The sequence below is a fragment of the Bos indicus genome, chromosome 22, assembly GCF_029378745.1.
Source record: "Bos indicus isolate NIAB-ARS_2022 breed Sahiwal x Tharparkar chromosome 22, NIAB-ARS_B.indTharparkar_mat_pri_1.0, whole genome shotgun sequence".
NCBI classification, from domain to species: Eukaryota; Metazoa; Chordata; class Mammalia; order Artiodactyla; family Bovidae; genus Bos; species Bos indicus.
Window position 1 is genome coordinate 29,546,880 of NC_091781.1, and position 24,843 is coordinate 29,571,722.

General features: G+C 44.7%; 1 long non-coding RNA gene across 1 annotated transcript in view; it reads left to right on the plus strand.

Moving 5' to 3' along the window:
- LOC139178684 (uncharacterized) overlaps positions 1 to 24,843 on the plus strand; it is a 358,504-nt gene that overhangs the window by 188,594 nt on the left and 145,067 nt on the right. Inside the window, exons 7-8 of the long non-coding RNA XR_011563122.1 lie at positions 4,149 to 4,194; positions 5,548 to 5,657. This is a non-coding gene — a long non-coding RNA (uncharacterized lncRNA). The remainder of the gene's footprint in view (positions 1 to 4,148; positions 4,195 to 5,547; positions 5,658 to 24,843) is intronic.

Here is a 24,843-nt window from a genome sequence, read left to right on the forward strand (position 1 = left end):
AACAGAGACAGAAGGTTCACAGACTCTCACTGCTAGATTGACCTCACTTTCACTGCCAGGAGGTCAGTTTAAGGGGTTCAGCCTTGGGTTTACAATGCACTAACCTCACGGGGATCCTACTCTGTGGTGTAGAACAGTGTCTACTCTGAGGCGGGTGAGTTGTAGTGTATAGATCAGAGCATAACTCAGGTCCTCAACTCGACTTCCAGACCATCTGATCTGTTTGTCCCTTCTTGGGGTTCTATTATATCCATGTTGGATATTATGGTTTTACTGTTTATACTTCTTTTCTCTATCATTGCACCTTTTTAATCTTGTCTTCAGAATGTTTTAAGAAGTTCTTAAGCATATTTATCTGATTTTAGTTTTCTGTAGTATCCCAGGAAAGACACTGCTGCTAGTGTGTGTGTGTGTAGCAGCTTTATTGAAATATCTTTGACATACTGTTTTTTTCAATGTGATACCCATAATTTTCATCTCCATTCAATCTTTATCAGATACTGAGTTATTTTTTTTCTTTATAACTATCTGCCTTCATTTTATAGATATGGTGTGTCCTGAGTTGTGTTCAAAGTATTAATAAAAATTTCCTGGTTTTCAAAATGTTTATCTTTCATAAGAAGACATTTGCTTATTTTTTCAGATAGGTCCTCTTTCCACTGCCACAAATATTAATTTCTTTTTGTTCATTTTTTTATTGAGAATATTTCTCTCTTTGAATTATTAGGAGTCAGGATGTGTTCTTTCAGAGGTTGTGTTTGTTCACGTCTAAGTCACTGATAGGACATGGAGGGGAAGAGAATGTGGGGCAGTAGTATTAGCAGCCTGGACTCTGATGCTAACTGCCTGCCTTCAGGTCCCAACTCTGCCACTCCCTACTTGTATAATTTTGGGTAATTCACTAACAGCTCCAAACCTCCGTTTTTTCTTCTATTAGATGGGAATAATAATACTGGCCTCCTGGGTATGTCTTGAGCCTTGACAAATGGTGCTCGGAAAAGTGCCTAGTGCAGGGTAAGCTCTGATAGCCATGATGATGGGAATAGTGGTGGTCATGGTGCTGATGATGAGGATAACAGTGATAGTCATGGTGATGATGATGGTGACGACAATGTTGACAGTGGTGATCGTGATCAGACTTCATTCAGAAGACTCTTTGCCTTTATTTCCAACTCCATTATTTCTTTGCTTTTGGATCAAGTCAGTCTTTGAATCTGCTCTTGTATTATTGCATTTTTCAGAAGTTCTTCAAGGTTTCAGGCATATAGATATGGGCCCCTTCCTTGGTATAATACAGTGATATATTTATTATTTTCTCCAGAGCAAAATCTTCCCTGGTACCCAAGAAAGACCTGTTTTTCTTAGGAGATATTTTAGTTCTCATTCCATAGAAAATAGAGCCTGAGACCAGGTGTATCTGACAGTACTTACTGGAGAATGCAATCCCAGGTCACAAGAGTGAGGGGAAAAAAATAAAACAGAGAAGGAGGGAAAGTAAGTACAGGTCTGCAGGGCTGAGCCAGCCACAGGGTCACAAGGAAACCTAGCGTGGTGGTCACGTGGTGGCACCACGGATAGGCGGTGTAGGATCCTTGGTCTTTGGAGCAGTCCGTCAGGAGAGCCGTGTACAGGAATTTGAATGCTGGCTCCTTCACATCCGTGTCTCTCATTGGTCAGTGAGAGCCCTGCAGGGCATTGACTTACTGTGTTTCTGGGTTGTGTTATCCCCTCCAGGTAGCTGCTGAGGAAGTCAAATTCCACACCCTAAAGTGTGCTGCTACTTGTGGGCTCAGACATAGTGAGCGGAGCCAGAGTCTCCATGGGTCAAGGCAGTCCTGGACCCCAGAGCTGGTGTGATGGAGACCATGTGAAAGCTTTGCTTTATGCCCAAGAGAGACTGGGACTGCTGTGGGGACGAGGATCAGGGGGCCTGGCACATGGAGGTGCGCCCTTCACTGACAGAATATTGAGAGGAAAGTTTTATTTTCTCTAGTGTAGCATATGCCTGGTCATCCAAGAAACATCTGTTTTACTGGGAGATGTTTTGGCTCAGGTTGCCTGAAGAATGAAGCTTAGAGTGGTGGAGCTGAGCATACATGAGGAGGCCCATAAACTGGGTCCCACACAGCTTGAATATCCAAGTATGTTAGGAAAAAACACATGCTCATTGAATTGATTTTTAAAAGGCTAGATTCAGTGCACTAGTCTGTTAAGTAGGGAATGCAAGCTGAGGGCCAGGTGGGACTGTGCAGAGTGGTAGGGGGGTCATAGAGAGACAGGATACCCATCTCCTTATGAGTTTCCCAGGGGGAAAATAGAAAAGTTTTTCCAGGAGTTTCATGAAGTTTTGTCTGTGCTGAGCTATAAGCATTCTTCCCCACTTTCTTTGAGAACCTCAGCAACGTCTACATAATATGCTGTAAAATGGACTTATTTAGGACAGAGGCATTTGCCAAAGTGCTGAATCTAGCCTCCAAGTAGGCACAGGGCCAGCTGGCATTGCACTGAGATGTCTGCTTTTCATGGGTTTCACCAGGTGCCCACATTTCTCCTAAACTGCTCAGATTCTTGATTTCAAGCAACAGAAATGAACCCTGGCTCGCTTCAATGAAAAGGAATCTAGAAGGATATAGGGGACTGGAGGACTGGATATTACAAAATGGGCAGAAACGAAGGCAGTTCCAGCAGGTCAGTCAACAGGAAGATGCACAATGGATTTTAGCAGGAAGCATCTGTCTGGGACACTAACACTCACTGCCATGAATGAACCAACCAGCTGTGACTCTGCCTCACACCCTGCTAAGCTGGAGTCCCAGCTAGCTCAGCCACATCAGACACTTAGTCCTTCTGGCAGGGGAGGAGCCCTGCTCCAGCTAATGTTGTGTGGGCCAGGGGTGTTGCAGATTTTGCCTGAATTCCACTTGGAACTGGAGAACACAGTCATTTAAACAGTGAGCCGTGGCATCAGCTGGCCTGGATTTGAATCCCAATCCTGCCATTTCCTTGCTAGCTGTACTTGGGAAAGTCACTTAAACTCTTGTTTCTCAGTTTCCTTATCTGTGAAATAGGGCATCATTAAGCTTTAGTTTAATAATGTATCAGTATGAAAATGAACTATGGTTAGAGCCCTCATTTCTGATGCCAGAAGTTGTTTACCAACTTGTATTCATTTCCAGTGGCTGCTGTAACTGATGACCACAAAAGTGAAAGTGGCTTGAAACAACAGAAATCTATCAAGTTCACTGCCTAGCAGCAGAAGTTTGAGATCTAGGTGCCAGCAGGGCTGCACTCCCTGCGGGGGATTCTGTTTCCTGCCTCTCCCAGCTTCCTGTAGATCCTGCCATTCCTTGGGTGGTGGGCACATTACTTCAAGCTTTTATTTTTCACACGATCTCCTCTTCTGTCTTCTTTTCTTCAGTTGTCCTTCAGTTTAGGGCTCACCCAGAAAACTCAGGGTGGTCTGATTTTGATCTTCAAGCTGAATTATATTCACAGAGACCTGTTCTCCAAAGAAAGTCATGATTGCCAGGTTCTGGGTGGACATTTTTCTAGAGGGTCACCATTTAACCCACTACATAACTCCTTATTTCCACATATACCCCCCAAATTGAGAAAGGGGATGAATGCTGGATAGCCAAGCCAGGAGACCCTTTATTTATTTTTGTGCTGGTAATCCCAGTGGACGTGGGGATTTGGAGAGGGTGTGCCTATATAATGAGTCATTCAGCTTGTGTGAGTCAGGCGCATGAACCTATGCCACCAATATTGTTATGATCTGAGTCCTGAGGGGTGTTTTTGGAGCTCATGTGAGAAACACCTTAGAGGAATAAACATGGAGACATGACGGATCATTCCCAAAACATACTGTTTCCTGCCTTAAGACCTGAGCTGTCAGCTATATTAACACCTGGTGATTGAAGGTTTCTCCCCCGTGAGCTAAGATGACTGAGGATTTGAAGCTGAAACTTCTGAGATGATCTCAGTGGTAAAACGTTGGTGACCACAAGCCCTCCCATACTGCAATAAACTCTGCTTTTGTGCAAAGCTAGCCCTGTGTGCTGGAAGATTATGATTTTTCTGGAGAAACCTCAGAGAGGGGAAAAGAATGGTGCAGAGGCCATGAACTGGTTCTGTTTGTACCCTCTTAGGTGGTGGCAGAAGAGAGAGGATCCAAGATCAAGATGATCCAAAAAGGTCAGGCAAAATAAGATATGATCACCTTTAACTTTGTACCATCAGGGCTCATCCTATCATTTGGAGTCCACAGTACACCACTGTGACATAAAAATTATTTTGAGCGGAAGGCATTTGAGTTTCTGAATTTCCTTCTTCCTTAAAAGCAGAGTCTCCCCCAAATACATGAAAGTCCCCTCACCAGGAGCTACCAGAGAAGTTTGATTCTTATTACTGGAGACAGAAGTTTCCACACCACATGGAAAAGACATTGTCACAAAACAACAAGCTATTCTAATCCCATCTATTCTCCTAATGGCCACTTTGCCCTTTTGCAAAGTCATTTGTTTTCCAGTCAGTGCCCTGCTCTGCCTCCTCTTTCCCTATTAAGATAGTATATAAGCCTCAAATTCTAACCACACCATTGAATCACATTTGTCTATGAATTCTCTCTGTCCGTGATTAGCTCTGTCTTTTCTCTTGCTAATCTGTCGTTTGTCTATTTAATTTGTAAGCCCCCAAGGACAAAACCTAAGAGGGTAGAGAGATGTTTTTTTCTCCCTGATACTTTCATACACAGTTCAGTACAGTTCTGTCTCCAGGAGATAGTCTTGGTTTTTTCTCTATTTCTTCATGTGTGTGTGTTCTCTTTAAGAATATTATGATATCTTCTGGAAGAAGGAACCACATTCCCGCAGGGGCTGTCTTACGGATCTTACACACACACACACACACACACACACACACACACACACACACGCACACACCATCCCCTGAAAGAGACTCTGAGAGAAGGATTTAAGTACAAGGTGTTTCTCGGGGAGAGGATCCCACTAGGGAAATGGGGAAATGAGACAGAGAAAAAAGGAAGCTATCACATTTGTTACTGAATATCCTATCGCTGTGGCCAACTGGGTCTCAGTCCTGCTGGGACTTGAGAGAACTGTGTAGAACACACTCTAGAGTTAAGCCACCCAGGGGATGAGGAGATGGGTTTTTATCCTCTGCCTCTAAGTCATCATTAGCTGACGGCTGCTCTTAGGAGTATCTCTTCCCCTAGCACTTACAGTCTAAGCCGTGTTCTGGGAGAGAAGTCCCTTAGGCAGAATCACAGGTACTCACAGAAGACGCCTCAGGCATGAATGGACTAAGAACCAACAGTATTTAGGTGGACTCAGTGCCCCTGACTATGGGCTTTGCAGTTACAAAGTCCTGGATCCAAAGCCTGATTCAGCTAACTGTGAGATTCTGGCAAGTTCGTTCTCTCTCTCAACCTCATTTTCTTCCTTTGTAAATTGAGTGTAATAATTATTTAACAAGGTTTGATTCAAAATGAAACACTCTTGTGAAATGTTTAATACATGCCTTGTGTAGGTGAAGCACAGCACTGACGCTGTAGATACCATCTGAGTGAACTTTGAAGTCCTGGAGAATCTGCGGAAAGACATGAAGTGCTGCACTTATTCTGATACTTCGTGATCTAAGTGAGTCCTGGAATATAACTGCATATGTTAGTATACAATTGGGGATGAAAAGAAAAACTCCATTCTTCTCCCTTCTGAACACTTCTGACATCAAATGTGTGGACAACACCAACCAATTCTCCATCATCATCTGAGTGTCTTACAGTTCAATTCAGTTTGACACTGTCTCCTTGAAAATGGCATAAAATCCCATAGATTGAGGGCTCCATCTCATAAGACTGTCTTCCACCTCAGATGCCAGTTGCAAGTAATCGGCCCTCAGGGTATCCATGTTTCCATCTGACTAGGCTTCACATCAGGGGTTCCATGATCTCTTCCTCATATTCAATAAGTTGCTGTAATGGCCCAGAGAATTCAGGGAAAGCCTTATATTTACCAGTTTATTATAAACAACGAATATGATAAAGGATGAGCCTGAACAGCCAGATGAAGAGGCACACAGGACAAAGGCTGGGAGGGGTCCCAAGCACAGAATCTTTTGTTCCCATTGAGTTGAGGTTATGTACCCTCTGGGCATGTGAAACGTTCACCAACTCAGAAGCTCTTCAAACCTCGTCCTTTAGGGATTTTTCTGGAGGCTTTATCACATAGGCATGACTGATTATTAACTCCATCTTCAGCCCTACTTCCCTCCCCAGAGGATGGGGGATGGAGCTGAAAGTTCCAAGCCTCTAAGCATGACTTGGAGTTTCCAGTTAATCAGCCCCCATCCAAAAGCTATCTAAGAGCACATCAAGAGTTGCCTTGTGAAAACCAAAAGATGCACCCCGGAAATTCCAAGGGATTTGGGTACTCTGTATCAGGAACTAGAGACAAAGACCAAGTATTAGAACAATGTTCCTAGCATCTTTATCACTTAGGAAATTGCAAAAGTTTGAGGAGCTCTGATCAGGAGCCAGGGAGGAAAACCAAAATATTTGTTTCTTGTTTTACATCACAGTACCAAAAAGGATGCATGCGTAACTCCTTCCCTTTCAGGGTCCTGGTCCACAGCAATCTAGGACAAAATGGGGAAGTATTCAGCTAGTCAGAGGGGTTCAGAGAACAATGAGAATGAATAAGAGGGAGACTACAGAGAAGACCATTCCTTGTGGCCATCAAAATAGTCCATCCATGGACTGGTAGTTACCATGGAGACAGCTTGTATCATCCTGTGGCCTTTCATGTGTGGTTGGCCACAGCCAGCTGTGTTAACCTGGAAGCCAGATTGTTCAGGAAATGGACTCTACCTTCCCAACCTTCTAAATATTAAGAGCCCAAGAGAGGGACTACATGCACAAGGCTTCTTATATAGAGCCAGCCTCAGGCATGGTCTGCCTATCAATCCTTACTTAATCCTGCTTCACCTAATGTTTTTACTGAGGAAGAAGGTCTTCAAACATAATATACTTTGAACCCCGGTCTCCTGTGGGAATCATGATGCTAGCTGTCTTAGCCCAAATTCTCTAGAAAACAGAGCCTGAGGCAAATAATTACATGCTGATATTTTATTGGGAAGCGCAAGCCCAGGAATTCTGGTGGGAAGGGAAAGGGGACTGAGGCTGGGAATGAATGACAGCAAATAGGAAACGTGTAAACCAAGTTGGCACAAAGAACAATCACTTGCTTCCCTTCTGGTCACCATCCTCAGAGAGACCTTGTTAACCTCTCAGGCCAGAATGCTGGTCAAGAGGATGGGAGAAGAATTTATATTTGAGTGCCTGTCCCCACTCATCAAAGGGTTTTTCCATAGGGTGTTAACCTCCCCCAGTACACACTTCCAGGGGTGTTGCATATATTGGGGTACAGGAGCATCTCACATCTCAGCAGCAAGAGGGATGCTTTAGGGTGGGAGGGGACAGGAGAGCCATGTGGTCATGAGTGAGGGCTGTCAGGTCATACTCTGGTGGGTGGTGACAAAGATGCTCTTTGACCAAACTCTAGTCAGGCTGTTCTGAGGATGGTTTCAAGTAGACCCTGTCCCTGGGCATGTCCTCACAAGCTCAAATTTAGCCACAATCCTGTTAAATCAATTTTGGTAGAATCTCTCACCGGCTTCCACCCCCCAGGTAGCTGCCTGCCTTCAGGAAGAATCCTGTTGTGTCAGTTTAGCAAACAGTGGCCCCACCCACTTAGTAATTTTCCATCTGCTGACATCTTTCACCTTCCTCTTTGGCTATAAATCCCTACTTTTTCTTGCTGTGTTCAGAGTGGAACCAACCTCTCTCCCCTACTGCAAAGCCCCAGTGTGGCAGTTCCCCTAAATAGTGTTTTTCTTAACACTTTTAACAAGTATCGGAATAATTTTTTCCTTTAATAGTGGCCAGGTCACAAAGAGATGATCCGTTCCTGTGAGTTCAAAATCCATACAAGGTACTTGATATGCCATTTCTGTAGGAAAGAAGGGACTCTGGATAAGAATTAAATTTTTTGAGCATTTACTTGGCACTAAACACTCTTGTAAGTTCTTTATACTGCTCATCGTTTTGTACCATTTTGTGAAAACTTACTGGGGTATAATTGCTTTATAATCTTGTGTTAATTTCTGCTATTAACACAAATTTAAATTTGTGTTAATTTCAATGAAGTGAATCAGCTGTATGTGTACACATATCCCCTTTCTCTTGGACCTCCCTCCTACCCACTTCTATCCCACCCACTTAGGTCATCACAGAACATCAAACTGAGCTCCTAGTGCTATACAGCAGCTTCCCACTCGCTAGCTATAATCTGGTACCATTTTTAAATCTATTTTTCAGAAAATGAAATGTGAACACCATGAGTTCTAATCAACTAAGTTAAGATCACTCAGCTAGTAACTTTCAGAGCCCAACTCTGAACCCAGGTAGACTAGTCCCATAGGATGCTTCCTTAGCCATTTTCCTTTGACAAATACCATTACAATGTACAGAAGTATATGCTGACTCCATCCCTTGTCAGCCATGGGACCTAGAACGAGGAAGGCCATCCCTGGGGCCCTGTTTGTTCATCTGTACGATGCGTGTGAGCATTCATTGGCATTGTATGAGAACAAACATTGTGAAATATACCAGAGAGTTTTCATCTTACTGCCCAGCTCCAAATAAACACACACACTCCGTTTTATGTGTTATTATTATCAAATAACTTTTAAGTGATTTCATTTTACCTAAAACAGTGCTCATTGAATAGAATGCATTTTGGGGGATTTTTGCCCCAAAGAATCACACTTAGCTTCTTTCAAGTTTTCATCTTGATCACCTCTACCTGCCCGAAGTGTGTAGTGCCCATAGCTACAGTGTTAGAGCGATTAGTGACTGAACACACAGTGACCCCCATTTACTTTCTGTGAAATCCAAATTGAGTGAGCTGACACACCACAGGGACAGAGCAGAGCTGTTTGGATAATTGCTGATCATTCATGGGGATCAAATAAACCTTCGCAGGAAACCTCATCCTTGTACTGGATTATTATAATGCTTCAGCCAGATCTCTGACTTTCAAAATATCTTATAAATTTGGTTTGAACGCTTGTATTAGGTTTAATATCATCTTATTTTTCTGTTTTATGAATCATGTCAGTTTCTCTCTGGAGCTTGAAAGAAACGCTATCCATTAGCAGAAGGGAAAGTCGTTAAATGACTCATCCTGTCACAGCACAGCAAGATGCTCTATCTCACGATTGTTTTATGTGCTAATTTGGGGGTGGGACATGAAGACGCTAATCCCGCACCTGACCCTCTGCCCCCACCCTCTCAAAACCCTCCTGAGGCTATTTCCATGCTGTTCCTTATCAGCATACGCATCACACACCCCTGACAGGTTTTTGCATACATAACCACACATCCATAGTTCAGTGATCCACTCAGTAGAAAAAGAAAGGACTCCCCAAAAGTAAATTGTTCAACTAAATGAAGCTTTTCCTTGCAAGCAACACATTTAAAATGTTTAATCATATTTGAAAGAAATGTTTCCAAGAGATATGTGTCCTAGTCAGAAATAATTTGGTAGTAAGTGACAGAAACCTGCACAGACTACCTTAAGCAAAATGGGAAATTTATGGAACAGTACAGTGGTGTCTCCTGGAATCTAAGGGCAAAACTGACCGAGATTTCCTGAGGGACAGGCAAATCATAGTTCAGTCACTGGCCCAGTTCATAGTGTCAAGGACCATGCATCCACTGATCCCTAATCTCAATAGCAAACTATAATGGACGTGATTCAGGGTCCTGATTACTCACTGAGGAGTAAGAAGCTAAGTTTGGGTACCAGGTCTAGCTGTAACTAATACCGTAAAGTCAATCATTTGCTAGTGGTTCTTAAGCAAGGAAGGGCATAGCTCCCCTCTACCTCACAAGAGTGCTAGGAAATAGATTAGGGCACTATTGACTGTCACAGTGACTTGGATGGGGGACACTGATGGCATTTAGTGAGCAGGCATTAGGGGCCTTCCAGTGCACACAGGAGTCCCACAAATGAGCAAATGGTCTCATATAATGCCACTCTTGTCCTCAAGCCACCAAACTCCAGTGATGCTTTTACTGAGAAACATGAAATGCCTGTGAATCTTGATTTCACTTTCTCAAAATGAGCTCTGGGGTTTATGACAGGTTTTAAACTCTGTGGCCCAGCTCTGACTGTGAGATGTCTTAGAACAGACAGACCCTTTGGTAATGATTTATGCTGTTGGACATACATTTTGATCATCCCCATTCTGGGCACAGGGAAGGACAGGGGAATGTGACCAGTATTGGCCAAAGAGCTGTGAGCCAGATAGCATGTCACTTCTAGGATAAATAATTGGTGGTCAGTAATGGCAACCCACTCCAGTGTTCTTGCCTGGAGAATCCCAGGGATGGGGGAGCCTGGTGGGCTGCCATCTCTGGGGTCGCACAGAGTCGGACATGACTGAAGCGACTTAGCAGCAGTAGCAGCAGCAGCAGCAAGACATCCAGGAAAGTGCTCATTTCCCTTTGCTGTGGCAACAGACATTGTGACAGATGGTAGCTGCTATGTGAGCCTGGGTCCCAGAATGAAAGTAATTGTGATTCAGAGTAGAATCTTCTGCCTACCAATGATGGACATATGAGTGAAAAATAAGCCTTCATTATTTTAAGTCGCTCAGATTTGGGAGATTGTTTGTTACTGCAGCAAGCCAGCCAATCTTGACTGTTACAGGTTCTCAGAATTGTCATGTACCAGAAACCCTTTAGGGAGAGGGCAATGGCACCCCACTCCAGTACTCTTGCCTGGGAAATTCCATGGACGGAGGAGCCTGGTGGGCTACAGTCCATGGGGTCTCGAGAAGTCAGACACGACTAAGCGACTTCACTTTCACTTTTCACTTTCATGCACTGGAGAAGGAAATCGAAACCCACTCCAGTATTCTTGCCTGGAGAATCCCAGGGATGGAGGAGCCAGCCTGGTGGACTGCTGTCTATGGGGTTGCACAGAGTCGGACACGACTGACACGACTTAGCAGCAGCAGCAGCAGGAACTCCTTAAAGCACTTTTCGAATAGTAACGCATTTAATTCTTACAACAACTTTATGAAGTAGCTCCATCTTATTATATTCATTTTATAGATGAGGAAAGTGAGTCACAGAAAAGTTGAGCAGCTTGCCCACATGATAGGAAGTGATAGGGCTGCAGTTCCAACCCAGGGAGTCTGCTCCAGAATGCATTAACTACAGTGCTATACTGCCTCTCATCTCTTAGGTAGCAGTTACCCCTAACTAAATGGGCTTAAACTAATGTGCTTTATTTATCTAATTTCTGCTTTCAATGTTTTTAAAATTATGATTCTTTATTCCTGTTAGTTATCACTTTTCACCATTACCTGCCTCTAGCAATAACCCCTTCTTTTTTCTCTTCTAATATGCTGTCTCTAATTCATTATGGGCTAGGAAACCAGATAATTAAGCTTGTTATGCGTGTTCTAATTGTGACTAATTGAGTCTGGCCACCTTGATAGTCAGCCTCGCTCTCTTCCACCCCCACTCGCCTCGCTCACTGTCCTGTAGTTGTGTGATAGGCGGCTCTTGTATCTGTCTCCCTTCTGGACAGCGTGGTCTTTTGAGAGAAGGTAATGAGCTTAATTCACCTTTGTGTCTTTCTGTCCCCTTTCCCCAACATCTAGCACAACGCTGTGCATATGTTAGGTGATTAATAAATATCTGCTAAGACTATTAAGTAATTAGGTTCTGAGTAATGGCCTAAAAGCTTGCCTATAAGTTAATTAGATGGGCTTTGCTACTAGCCTTTGGGACATCTGTTTTAACTGTCCAGAGGCCTTTGGGACTTTCTCAGTATGTCTTGGATGCTTAAGATTATGGGTCAAAGAGATCAATAAATTCCTTCATTTAGTCCCTCAGATGGTAGTTATTGAATTTCTACCATCATATTAAAATACTAGCAGCTTATATTTCCTGAATACATACCATGTGTAAGGTAATGTTTGAAACTCTTTATAAGCATTCATTCATTTTAGACTCACAGTAGCCCAACAAGATAGATACAATTATCATCATCGCATTTGATAGCTGAAGAATTTGAGGCCCTGAGAGCAGTTTTCCCAAAGTTTCATGGCTAGTAAGAAGTAGAGTTAGACTAACTAGGTACTGGGGATATAGGTGGACAAGAAAGAGAAGGTGCCTGTCCCTATGAGGGACATTCTAATGGGAAAGCCAGATGAGAAACAAGCAAGCATGGAAGTCCACAAAATAATTGCAGGTTGTGATCAATGCTTTAAAAGGAATACATAGAATATTGAAATAAAAAATAAAGCAACATCATCGGGGTGTGATCCAGCAGGGCATCTGTAATGATGCACCTGGTTCATCTATCACTGCATAAAAATCACCTCTATATTAGTACTTAAAATAATAAACATTTATTTATTTTCCCACAGTTTCTTTGGATCAGGAATTAGGAAGTGGCACACCTGGGTGATTCTGGCTCAGTTTCTCAAGAGGTGTCAGTTGAGTTGTTGGCTGGGGCTGGCAGAGTAGTTTCTGAGACAGTGCAGTATATCTGACAGTGCTCAACCGGACAAGCAGAGCCATCAGGAGAGAGATCTATCTGGGAGCTGTGGCGGCTGGTTATCAGGCTCTCTCCACATCTGGTGCCAGAGTCTGTAATCCAGAGAGCAGCAGCCAAGGTGGAAGGATCACTAGCAGGCTAAAAAGCCACAGGTGGAAGGATCACTAGCAGGCTAAAAAGCCACAGGTGGAAGGATCACTAGCAGGCTAAAAAGCCACAGGTGGAAGGATCACTAGCAGGCTAAAAAGCCACAGGCACAAACTAGAACCCTACAAGGACAGACTGCAACTTGTCTTCATCCTGACGAGGAGGACATCCTGCAGAAGCTGGGGCCTTTTAAGACACATCTAAACACACACAAATGGAGTGGCCATCATGGCCAACATGGTACTTGGATGCAATCTCAAAAATGACAGAATAATCTCTGTTCATTTCCAAGGCAAACCATTCAATATCACAGTAATCCAAGTCTAGGCCCCAACCAGTAACACTGAAGAAGCGGAAGTTGAACGGTTCTATGAGGACCTACAAGACCTTTTAGAACTAACACCCCAAAAAGATGTCCTTTTCATTTTAGGGGACTGGAATGCAAAAGTAGGAAGTCAAGAAACACCTGGAGTAACAGGCAAATTTGGCCTTGGAATATGGAATGAAGCAGGGCAAAGACTGATAGAGTTTTGCCAAGAAAATGCACTGGTCATAACAAACACCCTCTTCCAACAACACAAGAGAAGATTCTATACATGGACATCACCAGATGGTCAACACCGAAATCAGATTGACTATATTCTTTGCAGCCAAAGATGGAGAAGCTCTATACAGTCAGCAAAAACAAGACCAGGAGCTGACTGTGGCTCAGACCATGAACTCCTTATTACCAAATTCAGACTGAAATTGAAGAAAGTAGGGAAAACCACTAGACCATTCAGGTATGACCTAAATCAAATCCCTTATGATTATACAGTGGAAATGAGAAATAGATTTAAGGGCCTAGATCTGATAGATAGAGTGCCTGATGATCTATGGAATGAGGTTCGTGACATTGTACAGGAGACAGGGATCAAGACCATTCCCATAGAAAAGAAATGCAAAAAAGCAAAATGGCTGTCTGGGGAGGCCTTACAAATAGCTGTGAAAAGAAGAGAAGTGAAAAGCAAAGGAGAAAAGGAAAGTTATAAGTATCTGAATGCAGAGTTCCAAAGAATAGCAAGAAGAGATAAGAAAGCCTTCTTCAGTGATCAATGCAAAGAAATAGAGGAAAACAACAGAATGGGAAAGACTAGGGATCTCTTCAAGAAAAGCAGAGATACCAAAGGAACATTTCATGCAAAGATGAGCTCGATAAAGAACAGAAATGGTGTGGACCTAACAGAAGCAGAAGACACTAAGAAGGGGTGGCAAGAATACACAGAAGAACTGTACAAAAAAGATCTTCATGACCCAGATAATCACGATGGTGTGATCACTCACCTAGAGCCAGACATCCTGGAATGTGAAGTCAAGTGGGCCTTAGAAAACATCATTATGAACAAAGCTAGTGGAGGTGATGGAATTCCAGTTGAACTATTCCAAATCCTGAAAGATGATGTTGTGAAAGTGCTGCACTTAATATGCCAGCAAATTTGGAAAACTCAGCAGTGGCCACAGGACTGGAAAAGGTCAGTTTTCATTCCAATCCCAAAGAAAGGCAATGCCAAAGAATGCTCAAACTACCGCACAATTGCACTCATCTCACACGCTAGTAAAGTAATGCTCAAAATTGTCCAAGCCAGGCTTCAGCAATATGTGAACCGTGAACTTCCAGATGTTCAAGCTGGTTTTAGAAAAGGCAGAGGAACCAGAGATCAAATTGCCAACATCCGCTGGATCATGGAAAAAGCAAGAGAGTTCCAGAAAAACATCTATTTCTGCTTTATTGACTATGCCAAAGCCTTTGACTGTGTGTATCACAATAAACTGTGGAAAATTCTGAAAGAGATGGGAATACCAGACCACCTGATCTGCCTCTTGAGAAATTTGTATGCAGGTCAGGAAGCAACAGTTAGAACTGGACATGGAACAACAGACTGGTTCCAAATAGGAAAAGGAGTGCGTCAAGGCTGTATATTGTCACCCTGTTTATTTAACTTCTATGCAGAGTACATCATGAGAAACACTGGACTGGAAGAAACACAAGCTGGAATCAAGATTGCCAGGAGAAATATCCATAACCTCAGATATGCAGATGACACCACCCTTATGGCAGAAAGTGAAGAGGAACTAAAAAGCCTCTTGATGAAAGTGAAAGTGGAGAGTGAAAAAGTTGGCTTAAAGGTCAACATTCAGAAAACGAAGATCATGGCATCTGGTCCCACCACTTTATGGGAAATAGATGGGGAAACAGTGGAAACAGTGTCAGACTTTATTTTTTGGGGGCTCCAAAATCACTACAGATGGTGACTGCAGCCATGAAATTAAGACGCTTACTCCTTGGAAGGAAAGTTATGACCAACCTAGATAGCATATTCAAAAGCAGAGACATTACTTTGCCAACAAAGGTTCGTCTAGTCAAGGCTATGGTTTTTCCTTTGGTTATGTATGGATGTGAGAGTTGGACTGTGAAGAAGGCTGAGCGCCGAAGAGTTGATGCTTTTGAACTGTGGTGTTGGAGAAGACTCTTGAGAGTCCCTTGGACTGTAAGGAGATCCAACCAGTCCATTCTGAAGGAGATCAGCCCTCGGATTTCTTTGGAAGGAATGATGCTAAAGCTGAAACTCCAGTACTTTGGCCTCCTCGTGCAAAGAGTAGACTCATTGGAGAAGACTCTGATGCCGGGAGGGATTGGGGGCAGGAGGAGAAGGAGATGCCAGAGGATGAGATGGCTGGATGGCATCGCTGACTCGATGGACGTGAGTCTGAGTGAACTCCGGGAGTTGGTGATGGACAGGGAGGCCTGGCGTGCTGCAATTCATGGGGTCACAAAGAGTCGGACACGACTGAGCGACTGATCTGATCTGATGTGATCTGAAACACACACACCTGACCTAGCCCCTTGCCTCACATTGACAGGGTGAATTAGCACACCAACAACAAAGCCTGTGTGGTTCAAAACTGCTGCTTCCCCCCTTCTACCCTCCAAGCCTCAGAGAATTTCCCTTGTGGCCCACCCGACCTGGAAACATACAAAAAAGGGGATTCTGTAGTTCACCCTAGTCAAGCTGACACACGGCAAGGCCATCACACCATCCCAATCACTCCTGAGACTGTTGGAAGGCTACACTGGCCTTTGACAGGTGGCCTTAGTTCCTCACTGCATGGGCCTCTCACTAGGGATGCTTGAGCATCTTCATGTCACGGCAGCTGGCTGCCCCCACAGTGGATTATCCAGAGAGAGAATAAGGAGCAAGCCACAACCTCTTTTCTGGCATAGTCTTAGCACATACTGTCAGATCACCATATGCAGTTTATTACAATAGGTGACTGCATTAGGAACACATTCAGAATGAGGATCATTAGGCTCCACCTTTTGAAAAAAAAGTATAGAAGACTTTGGGGATATATTTTAAAATGCAGTAACTCAAAGAGCCAGAGTCAAGTGTTGAAGGCAAGGGTGACAGCAAGAGGCCCTGAGGACTTTGATGTGTGCAGTTCCCCTCCTGAGGGTCAGTGTGGCCAGAGATTCTCAGGCAAGCCCTGGGGAAGAGCAGCCTCACACGAGCCAGGCCTCCCCAATTACTACCATACTGCTATTCTGTAATTGAACTGGTGAAAACAAAACAAAACTCAATCTTCTACTACATAAATCATTTAGATTTATAGTTGAATTTAAACATATTTTCAAGAAGTTAAGGACCAAATCGATCTATAACCACCTTCCCGGGAAGGTCCGTGTACTGGGGCATGACCCCTGCGTAAGCAATTCTTCCAGAAGCAAGGCAAACCCAGTGCCGTACAGAACAAGGTTGGAGGTATCCTGGGAGAACACATCTAGTTGAGGCTCCACATTCCAGCTTTAGCAAACCCTTTAGTTGTAACTGATCTGCGGCAGGGAAGCCGTGTAGGGAAGTAGGTATTTTGCAAGCCGATGCTCTGTCCTGGTAGTCAGATGAGATAAATCAACTGATTTCCCCAATGAGATATGTTTTCTGTTTGAGCTCGTGCTTTCAATTATCCAGATGAAAAAAATTTTCATTTGGGAGCTCTTTGCCAGATCTTGATTTTCTCGCTGATTCCCAGCTCCTGAACACTTCCTTTTTGCTGGCTACTTGGAAATAGAGATTCTGATCTTTCTGCTTAGTGGAGTGTGTGTGTATATGTGTGTTTCGTTGGGAGAGGGGGCAGGCAGGGGTGGGACAGCACTCTGAGAAGTCATGAACCACCAGATAAAATGCCCTTGATCTGATAGGTTTGCTTCAAACCATCAAACCGCATCTCTCGACAACCCGGCAGCCTCCAGCTGATGGATTTGCAGAAGTGCTCAAGGATAATTGGCATTTTAATGGGAAAATGCCATGTTCCCAAGTGTCAGAATAGCAATAAGATACCCCAAGGGCCATTAACACAGTTCTTGGGTAATTAAAGCTGCTCACCCATCAGTCCTGGTCTCAGAACCTTTTCCATGCTTGTAGCTAGGCTTCTGGGGGTGCCCAATTCTCGGAAATCACTGAATTGGAACTCTTGTGATCAAACATCTCTTCCCATTCTAACACATGCATGCAAAAGGCACCAAGGAGCAGTTATACCTCTGTCAGTGACTGACTTTCTTCTGTCTTATCTTTGGTCCAGGTTGGGGTCAGGTAAGAACTTTGAGAGCCTTGGTTGACAGAAGAATCCTTTTATCTGTAAGCCTTCTGGTGTCAACTCACTAAGGGCATATTTATTGCAAAAGGACATTTTGAGCCAATGCAGCCACTATTTACTGGGAGTTTCCAGGTACCTGGGACAGTGTGCTTGGTACCCCTTGGCTTGATGAATCGGGCTGGGGTGACATTTTAACCTTCACTCACCCTCTGGTGTCTGCTCAGTTGTATGAGCTGGTTCTTGCTAATGTTTGATGAGTATTTGCTATGCACCCAAGCATTGCTTCATTTCATCTTTATAACTATTGTTGCCTGTAAAGATGAGGGAGAGGAGGTTGAGAGAGGAAAAGTCCAAGGCCACACAGGATATTAGAAATCAAGGTCAAACTGTTTGACTCCAGAGCTCAAGGTTCTAACCGCTATGTTACCTTTCTTTCATTCACTTTTCAAAATTTGGAGGCTACTTATGTCTATACCTGTTATGGAAGTATGTTCCCCTAGGAATGAATTCTTAATTATCATTTTGCCTGCTGTTGTCTTGGGAGTATGGAATAGGGTGCATGTTAAATTGTATGGACCCACTGAGGGCTTTGAGATGAGGCTCCTGTCATAATCCATTCAGACTGCTCTAACAAAATAGTACATATTCATTTCTCACAGTTCTGGGGGCTGGGAGTTCAAGATCAGGATGTCAGCAGATTCACTGTCTGGTGAGATTGCACTTCCTGGTTAATAGATGGCCATCTTCTCCCTGTGTCCTAACATGGCACAAGTTAAGAGGGGTCTCTTTTATAAAGGCACTTATCCCACTCATGAGGGCTCTGCCCTCATGACCTCATTATCCCGCAAGGGCCTCAACTCCCAATTCCATCACTTCAGGGGTCGGAATTTCTACATAAGAATTCTGAGGGTACACAACATTCTAACAGCTGGTGTGGTGGAATGGTGCTCTCTTTTTCCCTGACAAGGACAGTCTTCAGGAAGAGATGTAAGAGTCATCGTTCTAACAGTAAACAGATGACTGACTCAAACAAGGTAATCTGTGGATTGTTTAATGAAGGGACTCTACAAAGCTGAGGGCATAGTTTGAGTAAGCCAGGAAGAGGTGGGAGAAAATAATGAGTCAGGCACAAATCAGAGCTGTTACCTCCTGTAGCTGTGAAGGGAAAGACAATCTATGGTTTCAGGTCCCCAGAGAAGGTGACCCTTGAGATGGCTGCCTGATGGGAGCTGTGGTCTTTGGTAGACAGACAAGCTTCAGTGAACCAACATGGGGAAGCCAGAGGATAAACCCCTAGCCTCAGTCTCCTCCCATCTTTCATTCTCCTGCCACTGCCTGCCGTTGGCCAAAGCCAATCAAAACCCAAAGGGCACAGGAGCCCTGTTCACCCTATGCATTTCTGGGCAACCTCCCTAGCACACAGCATGTGGGCCAGGATGGAGGCAGGTCTCAAGCAGGAAGCAAAGCTATCCAACAGCACAGAGCAATAAAATAGAAACATGTACAGCAAGACACCAAGTGGGAATGACTTGATTCCTAAGAGCTAGCTGTTGGAGAAAATACTCTGTTGTTGTTTTTAATGAGGAAAATCTTGACTTCCTTCTGCTCCTTCATTTAGAAGAGGAAGAATTTATTGAGTGACATGCTTGGGACAGACCAGGCATGGTAGCCCCGCCCTTTCCTTGTCTGTCCCCCTTGGGGACCTGCCTACCTACACAAAGTATGTATTCAGGTGCTCTCTTGGCTATGAGGGTTTCTTAGCAATAAATCCCTGCCTCTAAGGAGAAGGACCTATGAGTTTCCAGGGTTGTCTGAGATTGGCTAGGTAAATACATCAAATTCTGGGTTGCAGTATTAGCAGGACCTTTTCACTTTCACTTTTCACTTTCATGCATTGGAGAAGGAAATGGCAGCCCACTCCAGTGTTCTTGCCTGGAGAATCCCAGTGACAGGGGAGCCTGGTGGGCTGCCGTCTATGGGGTCGCACAGAGTCAGTCACGACTGAAGTGACTTAGCATAGCATAGCATAGCATTGGTGAGATCTAATTGTGTCATCTGCTCTAGTTTTATCAGAAATACAATGATCTCCGCCTGCCTTACACCTTTGTCATTGCTCAGTTTCCAGCCTAAAGTGAAAAAGAAAGAAACTATATTTATTTAACCTCAAAGTTAATCAACAGGGACCCCAAACTGAAGGCAAAGAAGTATCAAAGAGATTACTAAACTAACTTGTCTTCGGAGATCATTAAGAAGCAGATGAACTGGTTTACCACCAGGTAGCACTCCCCATCCTCTACCCCATCATCAGCCAGATGTATTTGGACTTATTTCTTACTGATGGGAATCAAGGGGTAATGTGGCTGCCTCTCTCATCTCTCCCCATGGAAGATGGAAGGGGTAGTACTTCATCCCCAAAGCCAGTGAAAGGTGTTCCAGAAGGGTCACCCCAAAATTGAGCAGAAAGAGGAGAATCAGAGAGAGAGATGAGAAGAGAAAGAAAACCACAGAGCAACAGTGGGTCGTGTAGACACCAAGAGATGAGGCTTGATTTGACCATCTTGCCACTGACCCACTCAAGGCTGTACTCCAGCAGCAAGGACAGGAGCTGAGGGAGGTGTTCTGGTTATCTATTGCTGTGATCTATTGGCCTGTCCCAAATTGCAACAGCTAAAAAAAACGGCCATTTTATTATATTTCATGAGTTTCTGAGTCAGGAATTTGGACAGGGGTGGCTCAGATGGTAAAGCGTCTGCCTGCAATGCGGAGACCCAGATTCGATCCCTGGGTTGGGAAGATCTCCTGGAGGAGGAAATGGCAGCCCACTCCAGTATTCTTGCCTAGAGAATCCCATGGACGGAGGAGCATGGTAGGCTACAGTCCATGGGGTCGCAAAGAGTCGGACACGACTGAGCGAGCTTCACATTCACATTCACTGCTGAGAATTCCTCTGTCCCATATGGTGTCACCCGAGGCCCTTGGTTGTGTGCAGCTGCTGGTGGATGGACTGGATAGTTGACTTGGTGGCATGACTGGAAGGCTGGGCTCAGTGGGGACTATTGATCAGTGTGCCTGCACTCCGCCTTGACAGCACAGTAATCTCAGAATTGTCAGACCTGGTGGGCTGGGTCTCTCAGAGAATGTTCCAAGAGATCCTCATGGCAGCTGCAAGGTTTCTTATGACCTAGCCTGAGAAGTCCCAGAATATCCCTTCTATTGGGGCTTCCCTGGTGGCTCAGCAGTAAAGCATTTGCCTGCCAATGCAAGAGATGTGGGTTCGATCCCTGGGTTGAGAAGATCCCCTGGAGGAGGGCACAGCAACCCACTCCAGTATTCTTGCCTGGAGAATCCCATGGACAGAGGAGCCTAGCAGGCTGCAGTCTATAGGGTCACAAAAAGTCAGATACAGCTGAAGTGACTGAGCACATACCCATGTCCCTTCCATTGCATCCCATCAGCCCAGGTTCAAGGGGAGAGCAAAGAGATTCCTCCTTTGCTAGAAGCTGTAGCAGAAATTCCACAGCCATCTTTATCTACCCTGGAGGCATCTGGCAGGTGTCTAGCCAGGAGGTATGGGTCATGTCAGGGAAATGGGGGTGGGAGGCCCCTCTCTCCGGGCTTCCGGTACAACTTAGTTATCTGCCCCAGGAGCAAGCCTGTGCTGGCTGCCAGCCCAGCAGAAGGCATTGCCAGAGAAGTCGAGAGAGCCTCACATAGGAAGAACAGCACCAGCTTAGAAACAGTTATCTCTGCTTCCCCAGCCTGCCTCTCAAGCCCCGCTGCAGAAAGGAGGAAGGCTGAGATGGAGGGGGACAAGCTGAGGCGGGACCATATCCCTTCGCTTCATGACCCTGAGGGTCAAAGCCAGGCATTTTCTGGGAGGTGAGATGTGAGAGTTTACCGGGATGGGCAATCGCAACTTGAAACAAACTTGGACTGGACTTTTAAATCCTTCAAATGAATGGAAAGTTAGGGAATTTGTTTCACTAAGAGATATTAGGCAGCACACTTGAAGGTAGTAAGTGGAGAAAATATAACAGTCACTTGTAGCCTTATAGAACCCAGACTATTCAATAAACCAGTGACATCTGCCTCATAACATATGGATGTTAGGCAGCTCGCAAGAGACAGGTGTGTAAGAGCTGAAGAGGCTCTTTTCTGTGAGAAGTGTGGGATCCACCACAAGGGCCCACCATTCTTGTTCTGAGAAGGAGCAGGGACGAGAGGGAGGTCAGAGTCAAGAGAAACAAAGACAGTGGGGGGATCAGAGGAGAGGGAGAAACTAATGCGATACTAGAAGAGGGACTCTTGGACACCTGAGGCAGAGTGCCTGGAGGAAGAGAAAAAGGCATTCTATTTTGCAACATTCTCTGGACCTTGCCTATGTTTGGGTCAGCTGTGAATAGGAATGTTGCCTTCCGGGGTAGGACGTTGGTGGCCTGTCCACAAAGGACTCACAGTTAAGATGAAACAGGTGCAAAGGTTCTGACTCTGTTTCCACCAGGTTCAGAAGCCCATTGCTCACTTAGAGAAGAACACACAGGAGTATTAAAAATGGCATTCACTATGTTGGGGTCATGACAGATGGTGCTGTTGGTGTGGGTGACTGGAGGAGTGTTTAGTAAAGGGAATATTTTTAAGGGAGTGGGCAGGTGAGAGACACATCTGGCTGTGGAGATGCAGTCATACAAGGCTAGGAATATGGACCTAGAACCACGCTGAAGGCCTGAGGGACAGGGGAAGGGCAGTTATGGGACCTGGAGGCGGCAGTGGCTGCCTGGCAGGAGCTGTGGCGTTTGAGGGATGCTGCCCACCTAAGACCACTCCAGAGAGGAAAGGGAGGCTCCAGTTGGAAGAAACTGACAAGATGCCAGAGAAGGTCAGCCTCCTGGGGCACACAGCAGAGGGAAGAGCGGTGGAGAGTGAATAAGGGCAGAAAGTGGGAAATAGCCAGCATACATAAGATATAGCTTCAACAATAGTGGCCAAACAGACACTCATTTAATTCCAGACTTCATGCTCAGCATTTTACCCATCGTTGCAGATTTAATCCTCAGGACCTTTTCAGTACAGTTTCTGGGAATACTGCCCAGAGGGCAAAAGATGAAACCAGGTCTAAGGACATTGGGTAAATTGTCCAATGTCACACAGCCAGGAAGTGGTAGCACTGAAACTAAAGCAGGTATTTGGGCTCCAAAGCCTGTGCCTTTGACTCTGGTCTGTCCTGCTTCTCCAAATAGGGAAATGGGGAGTCCTGGGCTCAGCAGGGAATCCTAGGACATAGCACTCTGAGAACCAGTACTCTGAGATCTAACGTCAGTTCCCAGGAGGAGAAGAAACTGGGAGTCATTATCTCTTCCACTATTCTCAGGAATCCCAAAGGGAGAGACTGGTCAGTCGATTGCAGGGTGAGTAGGGTAGGGGTACATGCAGATGGACCATGTTAAAGGGAAATATTTTTGAAAGGTAAAATAATGATTCTCATATACATAAATGGAACACAGATCCAGGATTTTATTTAACCCATTAAGCAGTGAAAAACAAATCAGTTATTTCAACCACCTCAAAGAATGAAAAAAAAGCAGGCTCATGTATAGGTAGTCAGAAATGTCAAAATGGGCTTGCTAATGGATGTAATATTCCTCTTCCAGAGGTAGGTGGAGATCAATTGCATCTACCCTAGGCAAAATTTATTTGCTTTATATGGTCAGTTTCCTATGTTGACAAAAATTAATCAGTCGATCTAAAAAAGAAATGGAAACATTTATTTGTGCCAAATAAACAACCTCTCAGAAAGCTCCAAGAGCTGTTCCACCCATCAGAGGTCAAAGCACAATCATTTAAGTTTTTGAGACAGAGGTCTATACATTAAATGACATATTATTGACAGTTTATACAGTCTAGTAAGTAGTGGGTCCTGGGTCATTGTGGCCTTTACATGATCAAGAAGGAATGTTTTCCTTTAAGAGGTTGTTTTGTTGATCCTGGGAGACTGTTGCTTTTTGTAACCGAGCCGGTGTTTCTGCTGATGGTTCTATGCATAATGCAGATTCACAGTGCACAGTAAAGGGGAGAGAGGAGGCCAAAGCACAGAGAAAAAATTTTATGTTGAATTTTTCCTTGTCTTACCATAAATTTGATTTCACACCTACAATGTACAGAGTTTTAAAGTAGCTCATGAAAGGCGATGAAAGGGCCAGACCCCGCTTCTGATTCATTGGCCTAAGTTCCAGGATTCACACCACCAGCTACCCAATCTACTAAATGCCTTTCCTCACTTATCTCACATCCTCCTGTGCTTGACTGAGCCTCTAATTTTGGAAGCTGTCTGAGATCATGGAGCAGGAAATGGAAGCAGAAAGTTCCAGAACTTCTGATATACAGATCAAAATGCATGGGGACCAGACTCTCCAAGCTAGGTCCTAGCCCTTTCAAATGCTCTTAGAAAAGGAAGACCCGGAGGAGGAGGCTGAATGAGGCCCGGAGGGTGACGCAAGAGGTGCAGAGGCAGAAGAGAGGGCAGTGAGAGACTGGAATCTCCTCCAGGTCCAAGATCACGATCAACCCATCCCATGGAAAGTACAGCTTAATTTGGGCAATAGTAGTCGGCCCAGCAACCAGTGCCGTAACTCCATTCAGGGGAAACACCTCATCACAGATGAACTGGGTTACGTTTGTGAGAGGAGAGATTTGCTGGTGAACGGCTGCTGTAACGTCAACGTCCCTGGCACGAAGAAAAAAAAAAAAGAAAAGAAAAGGAAGACCCAAGTTTTATGAGAACTGAGGCTTATTAATTGGTGGCAGAGGTGGTGGAAGTAGGGTCCTTAAAGGAAAAAAATGAGAAAACTAGGTTTGTAAAAGTTTATATAGAATATGAAAAGGAGCTTTAGAGCTACAGACCCCTTCTTCTCAGATCCTATTGGGCAATTTCCCAGGAATGCTTACGTGGAGGTGTTTACATACATGTGTCTACTGGATGCAACCTAACCTCCACTCCACTCCGAGTTCAGTGGACTAGCAGCAAGGACATCACCTGGGAGCCGAATAGAAGTGCAGCGTTGCCCACCTCCCCTTGGACCCACTGAATCAGAGTCTGCATCTTCACTCGGCCCTGGGAGATTGATTCACCTGGACATGAAGGGTGGACTGACACTGACTTAGAGCTCTGCGGAGCATCATCAACTCCAGGGAGCTCACAGGGCCCGGGAACCCAGGAGCCCCGAGGCTGGCAAGTTCTTAGGTTTTGGGTGAGTCCTTCTCTGCTCCCTGGCCTTTGTGGTCAGGCTTGCTGCTGGCTAACACTGCAGTGGCATCCGAGGGACCAAGAAACTGGAGTTCTGGCTGAGGCAGTGCTAATATCTGCTTGACACCCATTGAGGGACCATGGTGCACCCCAGCATGGTCAGAAAGG